This window comes from Chrysoperla carnea, chromosome 1 (genome assembly GCF_905475395.1).
Source record: "Chrysoperla carnea chromosome 1, inChrCarn1.1, whole genome shotgun sequence".
Classification (NCBI taxonomy): domain Eukaryota; kingdom Metazoa; phylum Arthropoda; class Insecta; order Neuroptera; family Chrysopidae; genus Chrysoperla; species Chrysoperla carnea.
Genome location: NC_058337.1, coordinates 12,774,823 through 12,784,794, shown reverse-complemented (window position 1 = coordinate 12,784,794; position 9,972 = coordinate 12,774,823).

The following is a 9,972-nucleotide window of genomic DNA, read 5'->3' as shown; positions in this document are numbered from 1 at the left end:
AACTGTCCATATATATATATATATATTCATTTGTTTAAATTATGTAGTTTAGTTGACTTTGATTGCAGCAATAGCAACAAATTTCTAATAATACGATTATAGTTTTTTTTTTCTTTTTGCAAATAACAATTTTATTATATAATTAAACTAATAATAAAAGTAATTTATAAACAAATTATAATGTTTATGTTAATAATATGAAATAAAATCCCGTGTTTTGTTATCATAATGCAGTAATGAAAATGTAAATTTAATAATATTTGCTTATTTGTGTGTACCTATGTAGCATGCGCAATTCAATGATGTTTTTAGAAATGATTTAATGATATATACAATGAAACAAGTTGGTTCGAATAAACTTGTCTAGTAATTTTCCAACAGTAAATCATTGTAGCCGAGTATAAAAATTGTTATTGTTGAATTTAAATTAAGGATGTACGCAGCTTCGACTCAAGCCCCAAATCAAGGTGGGGCGAGATCGTCCTTCGGCGTGTTTTTTTTTCCCAAAAATTAACTTTTATTTCAATATTCAACACTTAGAATGCGAAATTATTTGTCGCATTGGATATTTCGGCGTCAGCCCCACCTGCTCTATGCTTGGTCCGGCACTGGATGTACGAGCACCAAGGCAATTTTAAATAAAAAGTTTAATTTTTTTTATATGAAGTCGGACTAACTCCAAATCAATTCAGAAAATTTTAAGGAGGGAGGGGGGTTGCCCGATTATTTAAATAAATAAATGACTTCAATAGTAGGCATATTTAACATTGGTTTTATGGTAAAACGGTAGCAGAATGGTATGTTTTGATAGATTTCTCCAAAACCAGTCGAAAAATATGAAAAACAGACGTTATATTTTTCTTTTATTAAAAAACTTTTTAACCTAAATCCATACTATGATAGGTACGTAGATTTGCACGTGGAAAAATGTGAGTGATTTATCCAAAATCACTCAGATATAAATCGGATAGTGAATTTGAGATTTGTAGTAGTTGAAAGTAATGCTCAATTTTGCTGCAAGTTTCATTTTTAGAATGTTGAAATAGTTTACTTAAATAAATCTGAAGACGAAGAAAGAAGCATCTACATTAAGTATATACCGGGTCAATAACGGGTCAATAATCTAGGGGAGATAAAGTTCACCAAACACCATTTTTGAGCAAGGGACATATGGACTATTTTATTTGAATTTCTTATTATTTTCTTTACATTTGAATTTATCTGGCAAGTGAATAAAATGTAAATATAATTTCTATTAAATATAATAAATATTAAAGTAAATATAATATCGAAATTTGCTGAAGAGCTTTTTCGTTCGTCATGATCAGCTTATTACGAGAGTGAGGCGTTCTGCAGTCAATAACAGAAAACCCTGTGTATAGATGTATTTTTTTAATATCTATAACGTCTAGCCTAAGCTTTATTAAAAAAATACATAAAAATGCTTTTGAAATGCTTTTTCTATTTTACTGCAGAAAAATAATAGTAGATTTTAATCCATTTTCCCTTTTATAAAATAATGAAACATTGTTTAATAATACTCCAAGTTATTTTATTCAATTTTCGATTTTTAGGATGATACGTCCCCAAATAGACTAATTTTCCGTTGAAAAATTGACCCCTATTTATATAATTTTTTTTTAAATGAAAAATTAATTGCGCGGGCATTTCGCTTCCCCGGCCCCGTATAGAGAAGTTACCCGTTGTAGCCAGCCCGAAAAATAAAAAGTCGAAATGTTCATAATATCTTTTCGTTTCAAGGCCAGGACAATATATTAACGCCACTTTTAGATGGAAGTCTGTGTGTGTTTGTGGCCCAGGGCATTTTTTCGTTTATGATTTCTAGCAGCGGAATGTAATAGCGATCTCGGATTTGCAAGTCAAGATGTGCTAAATAGACTACCAAAAGTGGAATATTTGCGACTCCAAGAAGTAGGTAGCAATTCCATGGAAGTTATTTCAAAAAAACATAGAACATATAACCTATTTTATATCATTCACAAGTCCAGTTCGTAAGACAATTAGTAGAAATTCTCTTTTTAATATATTCTATTATAATTTTTATGACGACCACCAGGTGCCATATTGTGAAAAATAATGTATGGTTGTTCCTATATGGCACACTAGAGACCAAATCTGTGGGCCGATTTCGATGATTCTTACGTCAATAGATTAACTTTAACATTGCAAATTCTAATGAACATTTGGCAATTTTGAAAATTCAATATAGTTATGTAGGGTATCATTGAATAGCTGTTAAATAAACAAATCGATTAACGTAATAATCATTAAAATCGGTTCACGCGTTTGGTCTCTAGAGCGACTCAAAGGACTAAACATACATACATAGGTGGAAAATCAAAGTCGATAAACTATGGTAAGTGGGGTAGCGTTGAATAGGTATTTTAAAATCCTAACTAAGGGTAAAATAATTATTTAAAAAAATTCAAAAAATCCTAACTAAGTTAAATATAAACTGAAAAGAAAAAAAACAAGTCCAGCAGTTTACATAGCGACTTTGACAGTCGGGACCCATTATTGGGAAGATTCTAGCCGGTGTAGATTTTAATGTGTTTTAGTTTATATTTAACTAAGTCGGGTTTGTTTTATCTTTCTAATTAATTTTTTTTTAATTAAATGATAAAATATCTATATATATAAATATCTATATATATATATATATATATATATATATATAGTTTGTCCTGAATGACTGCTGACGGATCATTGCACAGATTTTTGAACACTCCTGTTATTATTATTTTTTTTTATAACGAAAAGTGTTCAGGACTATCTTTAATGAAATTAATTTTAACCAATGTCCATGAAGGGTTTTTTTACAGGCCAGCCTATACCATTATTTTCGTAATTAAATTATCTTTTTTTTATATCAATTTGGATTGGTTAACAGATCGATGTGGTTACCTATATTGGCTTACACCTGTTCATTTGGTATCAACAGATCTACACCGATATGTTAACCAATAGAATGAATATGGTATCAGGAGAAAGATAATTAATTTAAGAAAATGATGGTATTGGTTTGGGTTCATGGAAAAAACTGATTAAAATTAATTTAAAATAGCCACAAAAAAAAAAATTTAAAGTTAACTAAAAAGTTTATTGTCTCATGTGATTAATTTTCAGATGGGTGAAGATAAACCATACACCGTCTCTTTTATTGAATGTATTTTTTTTAAATTTATTCTGTTAGAGGTTCAAAATCGGGTTTAAAGTTAGGGTTTAAGTTAAAAGGGGATAAGTGAGATAAAGGTTGGATCTCTAAATGGATCAATGATTCTCTAAATGAATCATTGATTCACTAAATGAATCATTGATTCACTAAATGAATCATTGATTCACTAAGTGAATCATTATCAGAAGCAATTGAGAGAAAAGTATACTGTATCAATTTTTTATTTCATTCTTTAAAGGAGCACAGCGCACTCCATGGACGAATGCCACGTTGTTTTCAAAGGTGATGTAAGCAAAGTTGGTTCTCCAAGTCTTTAAAATTGGTTATCTAAATGAATCAACGATCCATTAAATGAATCATTTATGGAATACATTAATATGAATCATAATCACGAGCGAAGCCGTGGGCAAAAGCTAGTCTATATAATATAAATTATTACATAAAATATATTAATATTATTACATATTTTATCCTTTAAAAAAATCTAAATGTTATGAATTTTTGCACTAAAGTTCTTATTCATGTAATCATATTGCCTATATTTTTCAATAAATTGGAATTATTTACTGAAGTGTGAAGTTCATAAATTTGTTACTCATGCTCTATAACAAACGACTATATTTTATCATTAAAAAAATTATAAATATTATGAATTTATACTCTTAAGTTCTTATTCAAGTAATAATAAATATTATCATATTGTATTAAATAATATGGTCTTTATTTTTTTTTTAAATATATCGTTTTCCAATAAGTAGTTAATTTCATATACCTATAGATTCAACATTGCATTGCACATGCATTAACTATTGACCGTATGAAAAAGTGTTTCAAACAAAAGTTGTCTGTCTTTATAAAATAATTATTTTTTGTATTTAAACTTGTAGCTAGCTCAAGTTGTTGGTTTACTGATCCCAACATACAATCATCCGAATCCGAGCTCCATCACGCTGGAAGTGGACTTGAAATAAATCAGGTTTTTTTGATTATATTAAACTACAAACGATGCAATGGATTGCAGTGAAAATTTCTTTGTAGTAACAATATTTATCAAGGAAAATCCATAATTTTGAGCCAGAATGATGAATAATTATGATACGGTAATAAAAAGTATTCAGATCGGCTCTAAATCGTTTGTAGTTTATTGTAGTGATCAGAAAAATAATTTTCAAGTTACAATATTTTTGAAAAAATTGATAAAGTAATAAAAAAATGGAGTTTTTACTACAAAATGAGACAAAAATCGAAACTACAAACAATTTCAGTTTTCAGATCTATTCTAAATTAGATTACTTAAATTGTTTGAAGTTTCGATGTTCGTATCATTTGGTAGTAAAACTTCATTATTTTATTATTTTATATATATTTTTTCGAAATACTAAAACTTGGAAATTATTTTTCTCATCAATACGTTAATTACAATTTTATTATCATTCAGAGCATTTCTGAATTCTGGCTGTAAATTATGGATTTTCATTGGCAAATAACGTTTCTATTAACAAATAAATTTCACTACAATCCATTGCATCGTTTGTACTTTAATATGATTAAAAAAAAAACTGACTTTTTTCAAGTCCGGTTCCAGCGTGACGGAGCTCCGATTTCGATAATATTAAACAATGAGAAATCAGAGGTTCACTACAATCCATTGCATCGTTTGTAGTTTAATATGATCAAAAAAAGGTAAAAGTTTGCTGAGTACTTACTATTGAATTTAGGTAAGAAAACTTTTTTAAGTCTATGTGTAATAAAATATAAGTTAATTAAAATGAATAAAATAAACAAAAGAATTCACAGATTACAAACGTTATTTAGGTACAGTGTGCTATGTTCGTGATGTACTAAATGTTAAAATATAAAAGTCTATGTCTAAATATATGTATATTGTACATTGTATATATATGTAAGCGACAAACCCCAGAAAAAGTGCGTAGAAATTAAAATGACTAACCAATCAATGAAAATTGTTATAAACAAATTAATTTCTTAACTAATAAACAGTTGTTTATTATATTCGAAAAGCTAAGGGCAAATAAAGCACAAGCCCAGCAGTTTACATAGCTACTTTAACAGTCAAGATCCATTATTGAAAATATTTTAGTCGGTGTAGATTTTTACGGGTCCCGACTGTTAAAGTCGCTATGTAAACTGCTGGACTTGTATTTATATATATTTAACTCAGTCGGGTTTTCTGATTTTTTAAATAATTTTTTTTATTTTACTCTTTTTAGTTAGGATTTTCAACGATACCCCACTTACCATAATTTGACGATTTTCATTTTCAGCCTACGTAGGTGGGATACATGTTTGGTCCTTTGAGACCAAACGCGTGAACCGATTTATTGACATAGTTGACATAATTCTATATGGCGTCTGATGGTCGCCATATTGAATTATCATTGTTGCCATATCATCAGTAGCACTCGCAAGATTAAAACAAATCGATTGGCGTAAGAATAATCAAAATGGGTCCATTTGGTCTATATTGTGCCACATATGAACGCATATACATTCTTTTCACAAGTTGGCGCCTGGTGGTTGCCATATTGGCCGACGTGTTTGGTATCTAGTGTGCCACATAGGAGCACGCATACATTCTTTTTCATTCTTTTTGGAATTTTCATTACTGCCATAGCTTCAGTAGCACTTGCAAGGTTAAGACAAATCGATTGACGTCAGAATCATCGAAATCGGCCCACGCGTTTGGTCTCTAGTGTGCCATATAGGATAAATACATTACCACTCCGTTCCGTTGCGTTTCTCAGTCGGGTAAAAATGGCAAATTTCAAATTTTTTTCTTTCGGTGAGTTTTGTCCGAATTCAACAAAAACCCAAGAAAAAGATCCTCAGATCTTAAGTCTTAATTGACTATTTTTAAAATAAGAAAATATTCACTTTTTTTTCATCGGGAAATCTATGTATACATGTAACGTTTTTTTCCGAGTTAAGGTATACATTATTATACGCATGTAAAATCTCGTCAACTCGTATAAGGCGCGCGCTCAAAATGGTTTCCTATATGTTTTTTGGGTCAGCTTTCTACAATGATAACGTGGAAAGCCAGAAAATTCGCTGTTTTTTAAATTTAAAACTTGAAAATTTTCGGAAAAATGTGATTGCTCGATCAGGTTTTTTTGGTCACTGATGGCAAATTTGATAAGACAAACAAACATTATTATTTTGTAACAAAATTATTTTTTTCCGGAAAATCTGTGGCAAATTCTAAATTTTTCAAAATTGATTGAAACAAAGCGTAGTTTTTACTAATGACATTCACGCTATCTTCATACAATCCAGTAAAGTATACAATAATTGGACGTTTAATTTGATATATCAAGAACAATAAGAAACAAGTGAAAACAAACAATTGACTGAGTTAATTGTTGAAATACCATGCATAGACAGTGTTGATTTCTTTATCACCTTACACATACAAACATGTGACACATACATAACTGATAATCAAGTATAGTACATATTATAAAATTTCCGCCTAATTGGCGCCCTCACGGGTAAACAGTGATGTTTACGAAAAAACGTTTCAAACAAAAGTTGTTTAATTTTTGATAAAGAATATTTTTTACATTTAAACTTTTGTTCTATCTCTAACGGTTTACAAGATGGGTCCTACGGACCCAAGACCCAATTGACCTATGATGCTCATTTACGAACTTGACCTCACTTTTTACGTCCTGAGTACGCTGTAAAAATTTCAGCTCGATATATTTTTTCGTTTTTGAGTTATCGTGTCCACAGACGGACGGACGGACGGACAACCGGAAATGGGCAAATTAGGTGATTCTATGAACACCTATGACAAAATTTTTTTCCTAGCATCATTATTTTTAAGCGTTACAAACTTGGGACTAAACTTAATATACTATGTATATTTCATATATACATGATATAAAAAGGGACTATTTAAATTTATAAATTAAAACGATCAATTTTCTTAAGAATTTTTTTGTTAAACCTTTAGTGATAATGTTTCGATTCAAAGACATTTAATTTGAGCCACATTGTATTTCTGAATGGATAATATGAAATGTTGTGAACAAAGACGAGTACGGATTCTAGGTATACATGCAGGGAGTTTTTCTAACCGTTATGTGAAAATTGTAGGTCCGTTCATCGTATATAACGTTCGTCACTCCTATATATGTTATGGTTTAGGTTGTTGGAGCTTTTTCGTTTTGACAGTCTACTTTGAACGTTTGTTACATGCGGTTCATGTTAGTTCATTCAAATACTATTCAGTGAAATTTTCATCGTTATCGTGTGTTGTAAGTTGTATTTTCACGACGTTTACCAAAATTTTGTGTTTCTGGTTATCACGGTGAGTACCTATTTACTTTTTTACATTCTTAATTTCCAACCAAAAAATACATATTAACATTTTTTTTTTTGTTTATTTGAAATAATTTTCTATTTCCCACCAGAAGTAATCAATTGTTTGTAATTAAAAGATGAAATGTAATTCGCGGTTTTGCTTTTACGGAAGGATACGTTTATTTCGATTTTCTTGAAACAATGGATGTACGGATATACAATATCTTCTATCTTATACGGTTAAAATAATAAAAAAGATCTTGAACTTAAAGAATGAAGTTTGTTACAAAAGTTAAGGTTGATCGGTCAGTAACTTTTAGTAAAGGTAACAGTTTGTGAATCGTAAAATGCTTTGTTTTTGTCACATATTAGTAAATAGAAAAAAAAAATTCATTCATTAAAAATATATTTTTAATTGAAAGAGAAGAAAGTTCGTAAGAATTTTGAACTTTAAGGGGTCACTATCGTTTCAGTTTTGATGTCCAGTAACTTGAAATTTAAAAAAAAAAGAGCTTTTTCTAAACTACATAAGTGTCTATCTTTTATTTACAGCTTTTAGTTAAAAGTTTCATACATATATTATGTTATTATCCACTCGTTTTAGACTAGTACTTAGGTAGTAAACAAGTGAGTAAATTGTTTAAATATTCTGCATACGTTTCGATATAAAAGTCTGAACATTGTCAGATTCTTTTTTGAGGAAATCGGAATTCATTATAGCTTTCTGTAAAAGAATGCGGTACATAATACAAACGATAATCGAAAAAATAGACCCATGAAATAAAAGACCGAATAAATAGATCGATTTTGAAATTTTATAAATCCGGAGTATTGTTGAAATAACGAGTTTTTGGAGTTGAGTTTGTCGACTATAGAAGAGTTAATTTCGGTCTCTTTTTTCCGGTCTATTTTTTCCTAAATCCAAGACACTGACATTATAATTGCATAAGGACTAATAATAATATAGTTAATATAATTTTTTAATTTATCGATTTTGTCTGACTTTTGATTTACTATTTCATTTGTTTCATGACACTATGTTTCATGTATTCTAAATTATCTATAAAAATCGGGATTGTACCAGTCCCGCCCGAAACATTAATTGGCAACGCTGCTTTGAATTGTTTATAGTTATTAAGAATCTTAAACTATACACAAAAATCTTTAAACTTCTCTTCTATCTTTTACTGTATAAATAATGGGTCCTATGGACTTGATTCGATTGACCAATGTTTGATCGTTCACAACTCAAAGTAAATTATTGTTCTGAAACACGTTCTAAAAATTTCATTTTCTTGCTAATTTTTTCATAGGCGAAAAAGTAGAGGGAAATAAACGAATGAATTGTAAAGGTGATTCTTTGAACACCTGTGTCAATATTTAATGTCTTTCGTTAATATTTCTAAGCGTTACTAACTTTAGATTAAACATAATATACTCCTGATACATTACCTATATATATATACAGGTTATAAAAAGTCTACTAACACAAAAAAGAGCGCACGCCTCAAAATATATGTGGGTCGTGACTTCGCGAGCATAACATTTACACTGTTGCTAGAAATTGAATAGGTACTATATTTTAAAAAACATTTTCGATTTTTATACCATGCATATATGTAATATGCAAGGTATACTAAGTTTGGTCCCAAGTTTGTAACGTTTAAAAATATTGATGCCACGCACAAAATTTTGCTATAGGTGTTCATAGAATCACCTAATTAGTCCATTTCCGGTTGTCCGCCCGTCCGTCCGTCTGTGGACACGATAACTCAAAAACGAAAAAAGATATCGAGCTGAAATTTTTACAGCGGACTCAGGACGTAAAAAGTGAGGTCGAGTTCGTAAATGAGCATCATAGGTCAATTGGGTCTTGGGTCCGTAGGATCCATCTTGTAAACCGTTAGAGATAGAACAAAAGTTTAAATATAAAAAATGTTCCATATCAAAAAATAAACAACTTTTGCTTGAAACATTTTTTCGTAAACATCACTGTTTACCCGTGAGGGTGCCAATTAAGCGGAAATTTTATAGTATTTACCATACTTGAATATCAGTTATGTATGTGTCACATGTATCTATGTGTAATGTGATAAAGAAATCAACACTGACTATGCATGGTATTTCAACAATTAATTCAGTCAATTGTTTGTTTTCACTTGTTTTTTTATTACATTAGAGGTTTTCTAAGCAACTTTATTTTTAATAAAAAATGTTTTCCACCACATTTTCTAGTTTTATGAAGTTGCAAAACTAGAAAAGTGCTTTTACACTGTTATAAGACGATTTTTTCTACTACTTATTATATAGGATGAGCTATTTTAATCTATTATGGCTAATAACTTGTTTCATAGTTAACCAATCAAAAAATTACAAAATTTGCAGAGTTTGATGAGAAATATCATGTTTAGACATCAGATTGGACATAGTTCTCCGGGTTGCTTTAA